We start from the raw sequence: 18,309 nt of genomic DNA on the forward strand, positions 1-18,309 counted from the left end.
AAAAGACTTTATGTCAAAATGAAGACTTGTTGCTTCCTTCCACAAGAGTATTAGAGAATAATTTCATCCTGGAATAGAAATCTCCTCTAGGATGATTCACTGTGTGAAACTGCAAAAACCTATCTGCTAATGAGCAAGGTGTTTCATTAGCAATTGTGTTCCCTTGAAAGATCATTAACCATGTTTCCAGATATTCCTATAATCAGGAAAGAAAAAACGTGCTGTGTAGACATCTTTTTTGGCCTCCAATACGTAGGAAATGTAGGCACATGGAAGAAGAACAAAGCATTGAACATTAATTGCTGTTTTTGATGACCTTGAATCAATTGGTATCCAAAGGCTAGTTCATATCATGATCTTTATCCTCGGCATCCTCTTATCTGAATTTGTAACGAAAGACTGGTTTATACCATTACCTTTGCCCTGGGCACACTCTCATCTGAAGCCTTGTTTTAAAGGATGGAAGGAAAACTCAAAGGGTTTATATCCAAGAACAGAAAAGCTAAAAAGGGTGAGAAAGCAGTCCTTTCCCCACCACTGTAATATTTCCTTTTCTCTTTACAGAAAGCAAAACATGAAGGCTAAGTGTGATGGTGGCTGCTGTTTGTGATAACATATCAGCAGTGAGTGGGTTGGTTTTAGGTTGTTTCATTGGCTCCCTTGAAGTAGAAGATGTAAGAGAGGTCAGAGAAAGAACAGAATACAAAAAAAGACAGAACATAGACAAAGGAAAGCAGACACTGGCAGCAAACATTTGAAAATGCTTTTGGAAACAGGAAAAGAAACATTTTTGAATTCGGGTCTTTTTATGTATTTCTTTTAAAAAATGTAACACTTACTAGAGTGGAACTAAACATGGTGCTTAGCAAGGTACTGCAAGCAAAACTGCTAGGCTTGTGTCATGCTGTCTATTTTCTCCCAACATTTAACTAGACAGACCCATATAATTTCTTGCCCTCCCAATCCACCTCTTTGAGCCTATTGGTGTTCACCACATGTGTTTACCGAAGATCTGTGCACTAGAGGGAGAGTGGGACCATTTTCCCAAGCCACATTCCCAAATGTCATCATACTTTCTAGCTATATCTTTAGTGGTTGCACATTGCTATTAATCAGAAAGATCCCTCCCTTCCTTCATACAGCTGTCTATGCAGGTGTAATTTTGTCCTCTTCCTTCATTCTGTGGAAAAGGGGTGCAGTGTTCCCTTACTTATCATGGGGGTTAAATTCTATGACCACCTGCAATAAGTGAAAATCCGCAAAGTAGGGACGCTATATATTTATACGTTATTTTGGTTATCATCAACAACTGTGTGTTGATAAATCACTTCCTTCTCCTCCCATTGATGCTTGGGCTCCTTTTCTCTTCCTTTGGCTTCTCCTTCCTCCCTTCCTTAGGCTGTAAATTGTAATTTTTTTATGATTTATAATATTCTTTTAGAGTTTATTGAAAAACCTCGAATCCGCAAAAAGCGAACCGCGAAATAGTGAGGGAACACTGTATTTGCAAAATATTATTGCATAGCTCTGATGAGTGTGTGAGAGAAAACCAATGACATTATTAAATTCAAGTAAATATTTTTAAGAAATGGGAGAAGACTTCAATACTTTACTCTATTTCCACAGAGACTTGTGAAAGTCACATCTGGCTATCCACCTTGAAACACATAGAAGGATGTAAAGAAATCTCACTAAATCATTATTTCTCAAGGATACTGGGTGCCTTAACACATTGGGACATCCTGTCAAAGGGTCTTTAACTCTCATCTGATATTAGCCCAAGAGCAAGTCCTGTCAGGAGGAAAAAGCAAAACCCTTTCAGCTATAGCATTCCAATCCCAGTCAAGATGCAGTGGAAATTAAGGGAAGGGAGTTATGAAACAGTGTGGGGGTATGTGTGTCTACATGTCATTGGGAAGCAATATCTGCATATTGGGTTGAAAGTGCTATCCTGAATCTGGCCAGGTCACTGATGACACCTGCATAGAGTCTGGCAATGACCCAGTAGGAGGCTAAAGCATGATCTTTTATGACTGTTTTTAATCATGTTGAAGTTTTACTGCTCAGTTTAATGTTTTATCTGATTTGTGCTGTCGTGTCTGGGCATGGCCCCATGTAAGCCGCCCCGAGTCCCTCCAGGTAGATGGGGCGGGATATAAGAATAAAATTATTATTATTATTATTATTATTATTATTATTATTATTATTATTATCTTAATTGGAGGGTGGGATTGTCTAGTGGCCCACAATGGCCATTCCTCATCCAGCCACACAATGGTGCCTGCATAAGGCATGGCAATGTAGCCCACTAGGAGGCCACATGAATGTATCTAGCTGGTCTGAGCATACAGGTGGCTGCCCAGATCCAGCATACACCATAGCTTCCTCTTCTTGTACACACCTGTGTTGTGATTTTGTTGTTATATGCCAATAAAGGCTGTGTGTGTGCATCTGAATTTAAGTAATGTGATGAAAAGTGCAGGCATATATGGAAGGTGTGGGATGGCCAAAGTGAACCAAATAGCACCACAGTACCTGCTCTGGGTGGTGTGGTGCACACTGACAATTGCAACTCCCCAGAAGCTGAAAGGAAAGGGACAAGGAGGCAACCTACCTAGAGGCAATCCTCCTGTTGAAACCCAAATACACCATAAATTAGAAATACTCATGTGAACTAGCAAACAGCTTCAGGGAACCTCTTTGCCAGTACATATGCATTCCCTGTGGCATTTAGGGCAGCTCTACAACATACTATCCCAGATTATTTGCAGCCCCAGGACTTACTCCACCACTGTCTCTCTTAATACTCTTGAATGCAGATATTGCTATATATATTGTACACTTTAAGAATGCTTAATACTTAATAGACAGGTAGTAGAGTTGACACGATGTCATTGTTTTTTACTCATAAAATCCTGCTTTATTCAAATTCATTGTTGTTTCCAATTGTAACACCTATATATGTTTTACCATTAGTGGATGATTAAGATGCAACATGTACAAATCTCAACAATAACCTATGGCTCAGGAGAGGAAAGTTTGTATATAGCTTCCATGATTCATTCCATAGACAGTATCAATTAAGCTAAGCACACAAGTTATAAAATATAGTTTTAGCTATGAAATTCATGGGTAAAGTATTCATTCTCCTGTGCATAATGACATTGTGAAATACTTTATTTGTGCCTGTCCAAATGACATTTGCAAGCATGGTGTTGTGACAGAGGATCATAGTCACTTGGAAGCCCACAAACACAGCATTTCTTTGAACTACAAACACTGCAGAAGATGCTTTGAGGAATTTTGGATCAAGTAAAACAAGAAAGCATTTGTTCTATGTTTTTAAAGATTGCACAGAACACATACAATGCTCAAATTCAGAGGTACCATAGCAGAGGTGGAAAACACTTAACATTTCAGATATTGTACTATAATCAGCATCATTTCTAACTATTGATCAGTCTGGCAGTGACTGAAGGGAATTCAGTCCAACAATATTCTGGGGGTGAACCACTGCCCGCACTAAAAATACAAATGTGCAAGCGCTATACAGTCCACCCACTATTTGATTTAAGTAAGTGGTGTCAAATAATCATAAAAAATTGAAGCAGGCAGGCCATTCCTCCACCTATAACATCTGGAATCACCCAGTCAAAATCATTCTTAGCACACAATTATCATTCATCTGTGGAGGAGGAGACTATTACTCAGACTGTGAGGGATTACATAGTCTATCACAGTGGTTCTTAATCTTTGGTCCTCCAGATGTTTTTGATTTCATCTTCCAAATATCCAAACTAGTATGGCTCATGTCCAAAAATTCTAGGAGCTACAGTCCAAAACATGTGGAGGATCAATAAAATAGCACCATTTATCTATCTTTGTCAATGATTATCAAAACTAGAATGATCAAAGCCAAAAGAAAATGTTTCATAATTAATTCTCAAAAATATCATCAATTGTGGGGGAAACATATAAATTATATACTAGAACTCCTGAACATGAAAAGGAGATGGAACATAAAACTTGTACAAATGTATGAATGAATCAAGAATGAAACATAAATGATTTTATGATTAGACATTTCAGCCTGAGGCATCAACTTACTACCATCTCTGATGAACAAGCATGTTTATTCAGAAAAAAATGTTTTATATAATATCCAAGCAAAAAAACAACATTTGAAACATGATCATTCATGCATTATTATTATTATTATTATTTTATTATGACACAGAAAACAAGATAGATATGCTGGATTTCATATAAAAAAAATCACAAGTCGAACACTTCCCAAGTGTCCAGGACTGTGTGATGTATTTTCGGATGATGCGCGCAGATCCCAGCAGGGTGGCCTTTTGCAGTTGACAGATCGTAATTTTGTCAATGTCTATTGTTTCCAAATGCTGGCTGAGATCTTTTGGCACGGCACCCAATGTGCCCATCACCACCGGGACCACCTGTACTGGTTTCTGCCAGAGTCTTTGAAGTTCAATCTTGAGGTCCTGATAGCGGCTGAGTTTTTCCTGTTGTTTTTCGTCAATGCGACTGTCACCTGGGATGGCGACATCAATGATCCAAACCTTTTTCTTTTCCACAACTGTGATGTCTGGTGTGTTGTGTTCCAGAACTTTGTCAGTCTGGATTCGGAAGTCCCATAGTATCTTTGCGTGCTCATTTTCCAAGACTTTTGCAGGTTTGTGATCCCACCAGTTCTTTGCTGCTGGGAGGTGGTACTTGAGGCATAAGTTCCAATGAATCATTTGGGCCACATAGTTGTGCTTCTGTTTGTAGTCTGTCTGTGCAATTTTCTTACAGCAGCTGAGGATATGATCAATGGTTTCGTCGGTTTCCTTGCACAGTCTGCATTTTGGGTCAACTGCTGATTTTTCGATCTTGGCCTTAATTGCATTTGTTCTGATGGCTTGCTCCTGGGCTGCAAGGATCAGGCCTTCTGTCTCCTTCTTCAGGGTCCCATTCGTGAGCCACAGCCAGGTCTTCTCCTTATCAGCTTTTCCTTCAATAATAATAATAATAATAATAATAATAATAATAATAATAATAATAATAATAATAATGCTTATTTATCTTGCTTTTTCTCTTCACAAGGAGACTCAAAGCAGCTTTTCCTTAGGTACCTTTGCTTACCTTACATTAATGGGACTTCAACACAAATCCCTTCAAAACTTTTACAATATTATTATGAACATGCAAATACTATATACACACATGGATAAATCTAGAATTCTTAATTTAAAAAACGATATCCCCCACCCAAAAATATTTGGTCAACTTAAGCATAGGGCAAGTACCTATTAACCCTTAACTGTTATCCAAAATTTACTGTCTCTAAATAGAGTAACAAAAGGCAAGACCTTAGTTCATCCTGGGAGAATCTAAAAGAACCAACTCCTACCCAAATCTCTTCAATTTGCAACACTCTAGACCAGTGGTTCTCAACCTGGGGTACCCAGATGTTTTTGGCCTTCAACTCCCAGAAATCCTAACAGCTGGTAAACTGGCTGGGATTTCAGGGAGTTGTAGGCCAAAAACATCTGGGAACACCTGATTGAGAATCACTGCTCCAGACTTTGTGAATGCCTGAGCAAGAAAATTGTGTGGATCATGGCCAGGAGCAGCACGACCGTGAGGGAGGGCTGGCATTGTCCCCTCTCTGTGAAGTAACCCTCGACTTATCCTCATACTATATCAAAATCTATAATTTAGGTATGAAAACCTATCCTCAACTTATTCATGAGATTGAGTAATACATGAATTAGTAATAATATTTGTTGTACTTTTAATGTATATGTCGGCTTAGAAATGGAGATGAGCACCAATCCCCAGAGTCAGACATGGCTGGATTTAATGTCAGGGGAAACCTTTACTTTACCTTACATAATTTTTCACTTTTTATAAGCCTGTTCTATTTTAATTAAAATAATTAGATGCCTTTTTAATGAATACAAAGAAATATAAATAAAAATATATAAGTTGCTTCATACTAGATACAAAAATTAAGCAATGAATTATAATTGTTGGCCATTAATATTATATCATTACTTATTTTGATGGAAGTTAATCTAATCTCCCAAATTCAATATTCAGTAAATTATTTCTTCCTTTAATATTTCTTACTTGATCTTCCTTTCAAAAGTGACATATATACAGCTGATATTTTTTAAATTTGTTAGGATATGTGCCATATCATTTCCACACTTTATATTCTTTTTTGTTAATGCAACGCTAAACTGCCTGGCAAAGACAAAGTTGAAACTATTTATTACATTTTAATATACCATATAGAAATATCTTAATAATGCTAAAACATATACCCCAAACATTTAGATCATAATTCCCACAAGCACATTAAGGCTCACTGATTTCAAGAGGCTTAAAAATACAAATTCTGTGCCAGATTGTGAAGACTCTAAAGTTAAATTATGGGTTTTAAAAAAAGAGACAATCATTTTTTTTTAAAAAAAAAATTAGATTTCAACAGGTGACTATGTATTTCACATTCCCTGGGAATAAGTATGCACCAGTGTGTAGTCCTAGGGATTTTCAATCAAATCACACAATGGATGCAATGTTAATATGTCTTAAAGAAAATTTTCTTGTTGAAAAAGCGGGTGACAGATGAAATCTAAAAAAGGACCCAACACATTTGAAGTACTGCAAGCTAAATTCATTCACACTTAAACTGACAGATGAGCATGGCAGTAAAGTGAGCAGAGTCACAAATCAGGATAGAATAGGCCATTCAAAATGATCAGGAGATTCTAAACCCTTTCCTATGAGGAAAAATCAATCTTTTCACCTCAATGTGAGACGTTGTGGAAACATCCACTAGAACAGGATGCATATCTGTGTATATACATATTCTTTTAAACAGAATGAAAAGATTTTATCTTTATGAAATCTATATACAACCTTTTAATTTAAACCTAGTCATTCAGTATCCTTCATTTGTTTTCCTATAGATTTTTGTTATTTTAATTTGTATATATGCACATATATTTAAAAAGCTAAGCAAGGACCTGATTGACATCTGTATGATTAAGTATGGCATGGAGAAATTGCGAAGATGCTGTTCGTTCTCAATTTTTAAAATGCAAGAACTCAGGATCATCTAATAAAGGTGATTGGCAGAGGTACTGGGAGAGACAGATCAGAGAGGAAGTAAACCTTCACAAGATCTTTAATGAATGCATTGTATTTCTTAACATCCTTCTAGACCAGTGGTTCCCAACCTGTGGGTCCCCAGATGTTTTGGCTTTCAACTCCCAGAAATCCTAACAGCTGGTAAACTGGCTGGGATTTCTTGGAGTTTAGGCCCGAAGACCTGGGGACCCACAGATTGAGAACCACTGTTCTAGACAGTGCCAGAAGAAATTAACCTAATACAGGGTTCCATTTTAGATGTCTAGTTAGATGGCTAGATGGCTAGTTTAGATGGTTTTGAAAGTGAAGTACTAAAATGTTCAGGAGGACAGGACTATAAGTAGTGATGAAACATGAGGCGTTGGTAGCACAGCTAATCAAACCGCTGAGCTGCTGGACTTGCTAACTGAAAGGTCAGCGGTTCAAATCCGGGGAGTGGGGTTTTAAGAACTATAATTTAAAAATAAGATCAATAGGTTTTCCAGTGCTCTTTTCAACTCAGACAGCATATCCAATGGTCAAATCTCTTCTAGCAGGTCATTCCGCAAGAAGAAAAGTACTCTGGCTGACTGAAGTAAACATTCCCCAAAGAACTTAGATGTGTGGGTTGGTAGGATTGAGTAGTTCACCAGTCCAGGATAACCTTACACTATGATAAGTAAAGTATCAGGTTGTGTTCCCACCACTACCCTGTATACAGCTGCCACTTCCACTGATAGCTGGATTTATCAGTATTATAATGAATGATATCTTTTCATAAGTAACCATCAAATGAAACTCTCATAACATATTAGTGGAATTCTAACATACAACAACACAACGTATAACATAACCTTCTACTTACTTCAAGGTAGTCACTCTCACCCCTCAGACCTCTGGTTCACCTTTTATAATGTCATGTATCTTGCTTCCAATCTCCCCTCATTTAATCTACAATGTGTAGATACAACATAAATTCATGTGGATGCTGAATGGACAGAAAAAACATTGCCCAAGGCTGCTGCCTCAGATCTCTGCTGCTGATAAAGGACCATGGCCCCCAGAATGCCCTACCAGTCTGGCCTCTGAATTCTGAACAGGTGGGCTAGTGGATTCTTAGAATGGCAGTGTAAGTTATTACACTTCTCAGCTTTTGTTGTAATACGCAATGTTTTTCAGGAAAAATCTATTGAAACCAAGGCTGTCCTTTTCCCCAAACCTTTCACCCTAAGTGTGCTGAATCCAGTTGACATTTGTTTTAACCTTTTCCAGTTTGAAATTTTTTATGAAGTAGGATTCTCCTTGCTGTGGGGGTATTTTTTTAAAAAGAAAATACATATCAGTAAAAATACCCATATATTTTCTTGGGGTAATGTTAATATTTCCTCAACTTGACAACTTGTGTTTTTCTGGGGTGAGAAAATGTGAACTGTAAACTCTTTCTATTGAGCCATTTATTTGGAATGGCAAAGAGTGGGTTACATATATCCATTCACGTGAGGTAGAGTGACTCAAATGCAACTGACAGAAATAAATTTGATTTTTATGCAAGACCTAAACATGCATAGAATACTAATGCATCTTTAAAGGACATTTTGACTACAGCCATTTGTCATTCGCCAGGTTGCGTTTACCGACAGCTTGAGAAGGGCTATAAGAGGCGAGAATTCTCCAAAAAGCTAGTTTCTTTCTTCCCCTGCTTTTATTATATTTTTGTCTCATGAAATGTAGAAACTGTGGCTGGCAATTTAGAATGTATCACAATCACAAAACTTCAGTCCATCGAGATATATAATTTATCTCCTAATTCCTACATGGAAATAATGCAAAGATTCTCTGTTTTGCTGAGGGAAGAAGCATTGTATAAATGCAAAATAAAATAAATAAGAATTAGTATTCATTCCAATAAAATCAGTATTCCTTCATTATGCACATATTTTACCAAATAAACACTGCAAATTTTGGCAAAATGTGTGAGAACACTATTTAGTCTATTGGGAGATGTACACATTAATGTTCCCATAGGAAAAATGTGACCAGAGTGTTCTCAAAAGATATTTGTAGAAATAAAAATCCACACTGTACATGTGAGTCTGCAGAAATTGACATGATTCATTTGCTCATACTGTCAGTGTGAAGCTTTCCTTCTGTATATCAACTCAGTATTAGGATAAGTGCCTGAAAAAGTTACCCCAGTATTTTTCGACCAACCTAGTCACTGATTATGCTAGTTAAATTATTTTTGGGAGATGTGATTAAAAACGTAAATTTCTCAAGCTGATTAAGAATATTCATTGCATTTGCCAACAAAACCAGCATCCTAATACTGAATTCTTCCCTTCATCCTTCATAGGTGGGATTATATATTAATCATGGCATTCTGATTCTACGTTAAATGCCATGGCAACATACATTGGAATAATTGGATTGATTGTTCATTGACATATTAGAATTCTCTAACTGACACTCATAAATATTCCTCCCTAAGGAACAAATCTCATGATTTCATACAACAGAACTAGGGCAGTTATAGTGGAATCAGACTCGTATAATTGTATAGTGTGAAAAGACTTAAGGTGAAGGTTCATTTAAGGATGCAGTCTAGGTTCACACTTTTATCTATTTATATGCATGTTGCATGCCAAACAATTACAACAAAGTTGGTGGCATCTGGTCCAATTATTTTTAGTTGTTAAGCAAGATATTCCCTGGCTAACCATGGCCTAGTTTAAACCACTGATGTGTAAATGTGTTTGTTATAAATTTCTTTCTGGAATTCTCCAGTCTGGCTGCTCAATATATACTTTCCCCCTACATGATAGCAAATATATGTTGGTCCATCAAATCTAGAACTGGTTGAATCAGCCGAGGTCAGAACATAAATGTGTCATCCTTTCACCACCGAAAAATATTTTGTGCACTCAGGGAAGGTTCGCCTTTAGGAATTCTATCAGTAAACTTTAAAAGTTTCAAAAGAACTCCTCCTATTTTCTAAAGCCTTATGTTTTAATCTGTCATCTATTTCAGAAAAGAGGTTGCTTTTGGCCATATTTGTAGATTGTAGAGTACCAAAGGCCCATGGCTCTGCAATTAAACAAGGAACTGTGACTAAAGAAAACCCACTGAATCAATGAGATATGAGACTTTATAACACAGAGTTGGAAAACTGGCACAGTAATTACATCATGTCACCCACCCCAAATTGCAGATGTACACCCTCATGACGTCACAATTATGCAACTCTAATGGTTGTGGGAAGCTACTCACCACTACGATGATGGGTAGCTTTGCACAGCCATATTCCCATACCATCTCACAGTGTGGAAATATCATGGGATAGTGCTAAGCATGTGGAAATGTTCTTACCTACATGTTGATTCACCACTTAACAATTAGTTCAATGATCTGCTTTGGATGGGACTAGGGGGGCCTAAATATCCAAAAAACGCCAGATCATGTCTGATCTTGGAAGCTAGGATGAGAGACTGCCACCAAATTCCAGCTGCTATAAGTAATATTTCAGCGGAAGGAAGTGGCAAACCACTTTTGAGAATTCCTTGCCAAGTGGGATTTACCAACAGATTTAAGGCTGATGTCTATGCAGGCTTTCGGCCAAAAGAAGCATCAGAGAGGCTACAGTTTTGGAAAATGCCACATTCATAATTGCAAGAAAAAACCCGTTTTTAAAAAATATTTTAACACTTTCCATAACTTTTTGAAAACTCATTGTTCCCTTTGCACCATATTTATATTTACATTTCATTGCCTTATCTATCTCTAATTTGGTTTTAATCTGTTTTTAATCTGTTTTATTTATTTATTTTTATAAAATTATGTTGCTCATTGCCTTGAACACTATTTGGTTGTTTGTTTGTTTTTTTTCTAATTGAAAGTTAGGGTAGAGGTTTAATAAACAAACAAATAAATACCAAAATGTAATTAGGGTCCCAGGTAGAGGAAATCATTGATTCAATAGCTGAATAATAATAATAATAAAACAGTTTTTAAAATGCCACGGATTTAATGACTCTGGATTTATGCCAATAAATACATTAGGAAAACTGCCTAACACATAATGTAAGAGATCCTCAACAACATGAAGCTATTGGTTGAAAATGTTATATTACCATCTATTCATTCAATATTACCAGTATTCATTTTACAGAAACTTGATCATAGTGAATAATTTCGTTCAAGAAAAGGGATGTAATTTTAGCAATTTTTCTTTGTGCTGCAAGAAGGTGTTTAAAAATGTGGAGTTTATAAAGTATATTGTGAATTTTGTTCAAAATTCCTGCTTAGAATACTGGTGCAGAAAACAATATATTCTGCATGGAAAATAACATTTCTTTTCAGAAAGTTCTGTGTCTTTTCTGTAGAAATATTAATTGTATAAAATAGTATTATGTGATTTTTCTTTTGCAGATTAAGTCCCAGTTTTTTCTCACACAAAAATATTATTTTCCATGTAGAAAATATATTTTCTCTGAATGCAATGTTTTCTGTGTAAATTTTGCACAGAATAACTCCTGACTTGTGAAGATTCACATTAGCCCTATGGCTCATTTACACCTTGCAGTTATGTAATTCCATTTTAAATGCCATGGTTTCATTTTATGGAAACCTAAGACTTGGAGTTTAGGGTGAGGTATTTAAAATTAAAATAAAATAGGATCTCACCAAACTACAAACCACGGGATTTCATAGAATGTTGTCAAACCAGTTAAAGTAGAACATTTATCTATAATTCTGTAAAGTGAATGTTCCCAAGGATTCTTCTCATTAGGGTTTCTCAACACTTAAGAACAATTTTTTTAACTTTTTTTTGGGGGGGGATATTATTAAAGATTTTCTATTCCTACTCTGAAGTGAGCATTAAACACCTTCCTTCCATTTCATCTACACTATGTTGTATGTTGTATGTGTTAAATGTGTTTGTCAAATGTTTTGATATGGCCGATAGGCTAATCAATAAAATGTATTTGCATTATACACTAGTGAAATGATTCATTAGGGGCAGTTGTACACCTCTGGGGGGTCAATTTGGGATGGCAAACACTGGATTGGCCCTGGGATGGTTTTGGCTGCCAACCCCAGCAACTGTGGAGGTGGGAAGAGGTCCTGATTGTCCATTGATGATAAAGTTGATTTAATGCCATTGGATGGCCATCTGTACTGTCTCCTCAGTTATGGGATGGCCCTCATTAACCCCTGCCAATATCTTGATCATGGTGGCCAGCAGTGATGAGAGAGTGGCATTACATGGGTCATGTTGATTGCTCATCATCTGGCATGATGCTGGTCGGGTAGCCAAAGTGACAAGGGGGGGGGGGGGAGAGAAAGAATTGCTCCCTACGATCCCTTCTCTAATCATATCATTATTCCAGCTATCTTCACTTTAGGCAATGAGCAACTAGCACAACCATGTTGCACCCACTGGCCACTGTGATTAGGAGAAGAAGTGACAGTGAGTGCCATCCCATGTCCCCGGGCTGCCATTTGAACAGTTAGGCCAGTTCTGTCTCAAAACCAACTAAACTATTTGCATTGGCCAAAAGTTGTGGTTTGTTCTGGGTACTCGGGGAGAATTTGTAGCAATCCATACCTTTTTATGAATGTGGTTCTTCTCCAGGCATCATTTAACCACCACAGAGCAAATTTGCCAGTCCTTCATGTCAGCATAGATGTGCCCTAGGACTGTTCACTGAGATTTTTAATAAATAGGTTCACATATTTTTTGTTTGATTCACCTATTTTTTTTCTTATCTGGAAAATGGTCCTCTGTTTTAAGTGATAAATCACATTTTCGTTCTTTCTTTTTATTTGTAGCACTGATACTCTTTGATGTATTATAGCAATTTATTGTAAATTGTACCAATGGCCTTGGGTCAAAATGATATAAATAATAATATACAAGAGGGATGGAATATTGTTTGTATCTCTTTTCATGTGAGGAATGGGCAATTTCTGGCACACCCCCCCCCCCTTTTATGATCACCATCTACAGATTTCCAGGTGTGTACAGAAGGAAGAGGCAATTATGAATCTTGTCCCATGAGCATGAACTATGTTCCATTTATAAGAATAAATTTGTGATATATGCCATATCATACACTCCAGTTAACACAGAATAACACAGACACAATGCATTGGGAAATGCCTGTTCTCCTTCTTCTGTTCTCTATACTATTTCAGCAATTACTGCTCATTAATTTTAATTGCACTCTTGAAATAATAAGAGGAATTTGTTCAAATACATTCCAGCTAGAAAATATAGTTATATAACATGGTATTATTATATTGGAAGCTGAGTCAAAAATCAACTCTAAATAATTCATTGATTTAAAAACATCAGTATAAAATTGTTATCAAACATTAGTAAAGTTTGTAATGGGATTTGATTGGCAAAGAATAAAGTATTTTGTTTTTAAAATGTTATTTTACTCTCCATATTTTCAGTAATCATGTTGCATATTTCTACCAATGTGACACAAATTATTTTAAAGCATTATGTTTTACCACTGTATAATTACGTTTGAAAGACAAATCAGTTGAAAATCCTTGTGGTCTTTGGATGCAGTTAAAATGTCTCAAGTCGATTACATTTTTAGAGTCTTATTGAAATGCAATTTTAATCTAAAGAAATTTTCAACAACTGAATTTTCATCTCTATTCACATTATTAAGTTCAAATGAGAAGTTTGGGTCCAGCAGTGTGCCCCATTATCATTGTTGCTGCTTATACATATCTATACTTTCCTAATTCCAGTCAATTTTTATCTAAAGGAGACCATAATCTTGCACATTAAATGCATTGAAAACCACAAGAAAAATCCTAGTCAATGCCACAATTCAGTTTTTTTTCCCGTGTCAGGAGCGACTTGAGAAACTGCAAGTCGCTTCTGGTGTGAGAGAATTGGCTGTCTGCAAGGACGTTGCCCAGAGGACGCCCGGATGTTTTGATGTTTTTTTTATCATTATTGTGGGAGGCTTGCCTCATGGCTCTACTACTGGGAGACGTGGGCGTAAGACTCCTCGAGAGTCAGATACTCTCGAGGAGCGAGAAAGGAAGCGGCTGCGAGATATCTTTGCAGAACCATCTGACGAGGATTCTTTTGAGGGGTTTACTGAGAGAATGGAGGAAGAGATGGTTAGCTCGGAAGAGGATGACATGGAATGGACTCGTGTGAGGGAGGATTTGGGTGCCACTGGCAATGATAGTATGGAAGGCGATTGGGGACCTTCAGGATTAGACCCGTGGACAAGCTGGAGGGATGGGACGGGATCCACAGCTGGGGATGATGTGGGGCGTAGTCAAAGGTGTTTCAGTTCTGATGAGGAAAGTGATGAGGAAACGCCCGGACTAAGGAGAACAGCTGATAGTGATGACGACTTGTAACTGGCATAAAATGGGGTTTGGGAGCAATAGCAAATTGCGTTGGGCAAGGTAATCTGGACGAACGCTTGGGATCTGTGTGGGAAGTTTTCCTGAAGACGGGTGTGATTCGTTTGCTGACTACGTAAGTTATCCTGGACATTGGGCTCAGACGGCAGGAGGAATTGTGTGGGCTTTTGTTGTGCAACCTCTGCTTAATCTTAATAGCTTTGACCTTCCGTCGTCTTCTTGACGGACGCCATCTGCTTACTCTGGACTTACGGACTGACTGACTACGGCCTCGGATTCTCCTACCTGTGTCTATCGTTGGAACTGGTGAACTACAAACATCTGTATCTGCCTTACGACCTTCGGAACGGATTGGGACTTTGCTGACTGCATCTGCCCTCGTCTGCTGTGTTTGTATCTGGAAATTGCCTGCTGTGTGGAGGAGTAACCTCTAAGTTACTCAAATATAGCTCTTGGCAGCAGAGAAGCATCTGCTGCCAATTAATTGCATTCCTTTGAACTCTTTGTTCACCAGCTTCTGTTTGTTTATTCCCAGGCTGAAGCAAGCTGTTTTGATTTAACCCGGATTAAACTCCGGTTTATCTTTTGAACGTTTTTCTTGTCTCTTTTTACTTTTAAGGCCAGTGTTTGCCTAGCCCTTGTCTTTTACGGGCATTTTTGGTTCTGTAACTCCAATAAACTTTGTTATATTTTATCTTGTGGCGTTCTGTCTTTGACAGTTTACATATTCAGACATGATGAATCCAATGTTTTCTTATAGCCAAATCCTACTAATTGTTTTGGGTGAAATTAGATTAAGTACTTTTTGGATTCTAAATAAACTTTTAGAAATTACAATGGTGCTACAGCACATATGGTAGTATCAATATTCAGGAACAAGGATGAGAGGTCTTCACTTGGGGAGTGGGATTATTTATTGTGTGTAAATAGTTAACATGCATTTTAAAATTCTTTACATGAACTCTATGGGTTTGGAGAAGGTAATGCTGGCTGGCAGATAAATATTGTTACTTTACATAAGTTTTGACCTTTTTCTTTGAAGTAATACCTCTGCAAAAATCTCCCAAACTATTACTCCTGTGAGAGAAGCTTCCACTAGTCTCAGTGAAGTGTTCAGATACAAAATTAAGACTATAGTAATAAGTCACATTGAACTCAGTGAGACCCCAAAAGAATGATACATATAAGATTACACTGAATGATTGCAGTTCTATGACATAAGGCTTGGATTATGTCCTGTTTAACTTAATAGGACATAGTCTTGGAAAAATATGGCTCTGTGAGGAGGCCATCACTGATGAGAAGCACAAACTACAAATTCACCCACTCACATGCATAAAAAGATAATGCACACATTTGTTCATATTTTAAGTAAACATTCAGCGCATATAACTTTAATCTGGGTGTCTAAAGTCCAAAACTTTAGCTACTGCATACACTTGTTTATAAGTCTAAACATTTTAGTCAACCCCCCCCCCCCCAAAAACAACAACAAATAAACAAACAAACCCTGGGTACCATCAATTTAAGGACTGTACCTTACATTCCCTTCTCTGAATAGAGTCACAAAAGGCCTTTTTTAATGCCTTGGCAGCAACCAGGGGCAATGTGCTCCCGAAGCACTGCTGGTGTACTCCCCTTTCCAGAGAATGATCTTTATCTTATCAATAGGAAATATACAAATTCATAATTTTGGCCCTAAAACCTGTCAACATATACATGAGATCGACTTATACACAGGTATATAAAGTACTATATCCCTGCAGTCTTAGTAGAACAGTTCCAGCAGTTCTGTGTCAGCTAAATCACCTGATGTAATGTGTTACCTGTATTGCTCCATAAAACATTTTACAATACCATTGTTGTTGTTGTTGTTGTTTGTTATTGATTTAAATTGCCTTCATTCTATTTGATTCTTTTGTGAAATTGGCCTTAGAAAACGATGGCAATAATAACCATATCTCTAAGCCATGTGAACTTTATCTAAACATTCTGAAATTATTTTAAAGAAAGTATACCCCACTGGGAAAGTCACATTTATCTTTGATTTCATGGCCTCTATTTTTAAAATCATCACACCTGACTTAGCATGGTGGATTATTTTTCACTGATCTTCTTCCTACAGTGTTAACAACACAGATATCACAAAGACACAGATGTGTTAGAGATGTGGGTTTTCTGTTGTTACAGAAATGCTCAGAAAATTCAAAGCATAGGAAATATGTTATTCAAACAAATGTGATTGCAGATCATGAATGTGTGAGGCATGGCAATCCCCATTCCACCAAAAAGCCACCCAGTCAACAAAAATTCAGTTGAATGCACAATGATTCCACTTGAGACTTCGTAAATATAAACACTCAATGCATTGAGTCTAAACAGACAGATGTTCTACATATAATTCCAGTTCAGCCAATAATAAATGTTATTTTGAAAGTTATTGTGGACCTCTACTTTTGAGGAAAAAGGTGACTGCTTTCCCCTAGATGGCATAGCTGAAATAGGGGTACAATGAAGAGCAAGGGAAAGGCAAAGTGAAACTGAAAGAATAATGAGGAAGCTAATGAGCTGTGCCGTGGAGCATACTGGTTGCTGAACCGTTATCTGCTTCAGTTGACATCATAACAGAGGTGAGTATAAAAAGGGCATTTGAAAGAGAAAAAGACATTTCCGAAATTGTGTTTTACCATGTGCTCCGTCATCAGTTGTTGCCCTTGGAAGATTGGAAAATTGTCCAATCTGTCTTTCCAAGCAGTCCCCTGAATCTAAAACTTGAACCATTCAGAAAATTGCAGATTATTTACAAAGCAAATTGTCAGTTGTATGACAAGGGAAATCAAATTGTTGTCAGCCTCGGAAGGACCTTGCTAAGCTGTGGTGTCAATGTTGCAAAAAGGGATATTTTCCTCCTAGATGCAGCAGATAAAGCATCTCACAAAGTAAGGGTTGGGGAAAAACCCCATATTTTCACTTGCTGCTCACAGGACAGATAATGTTGTAAAACTTGTTAAAGACAGGAAATGAATGTCAGTCAGTGATGCTTTGTTGGCATTAATTCTCTAGATAGATTTTGTAGTATTAAAGTGATGCTGAATCATTTTCATGACTGAACACTTTCCCGGATTTAAAGCAAGCTTTTACTTTATTTTCTTGGGCATATTACAAGCATCAATAAATCCTCTGGATGTGGCATTTTGGTCAGACAAGTTAGGGTTTTTTCCTCCAGGATGTGGGATCTTTTGATTGCCCGAGGAAGTAATTTGAATGGCACATTTCTGCTTAAACATGGAATGCATCTAAGCCACACAACCCCTCTTCCGGAAAACAGCCAAAAGCACATTTCTTTTCTAGAACATTTGTCTGGATTATCTACAGTTGGAGATTACTTTCTGCAACATTTCACAGTGCAAATAGAATAAAGGTGCATTATTGTTTTCTCCCAAAGCCTAATTAGCTTATTAAATCATACTCCACTAAAGACTGGATAAATACTTCCTGGTTTTGCCCCACTTAGCTGGTTTGTTCCAGAAAGACGACAATCTCTAAGTGATGGTTTATGTAACCAAGATTCTTGCAGCTTCTTTCTTTTCTATATTTGTGCATGCATGTAGTTGTTAATTCCAAGGGTTTAGAAAACATTAGAGGAAGATAATAATAATTAAAAAAGAATAGCACAGGAAGAGCTTCTTCTTCATAATAAGAGCTGTTCATGTTCTTTGAAAAAAAATTCATTAGATATCATGACTTCTGCATCAAATGGTA

At 37.2% G+C, this 18,309-nt stretch overlaps 1 long non-coding RNA gene across 1 annotated transcript; it reads left to right on the forward strand.

Annotated features, from left to right (window-relative positions):
- Positions 1-13,691: 13,691 nt before the first annotated feature.
- On the forward strand, positions 13,692-16,022 carry LOC134299770 (uncharacterized). Its single transcript, XR_010007022.1, has 2 exons — positions 13,692-14,662; positions 14,746-16,022. It is a non-coding gene; the product is annotated as an uncharacterized LOC134299770 (long non-coding RNA).
- Positions 16,023-18,309: the final 2,287 nt, after the last annotated feature.

This window comes from Anolis carolinensis, chromosome 5 (genome assembly GCF_035594765.1).
Source record: "Anolis carolinensis isolate JA03-04 chromosome 5, rAnoCar3.1.pri, whole genome shotgun sequence".
Lineage (NCBI taxonomy): Eukaryota > Metazoa > Chordata > Lepidosauria > Squamata > Dactyloidae > Anolis > Anolis carolinensis.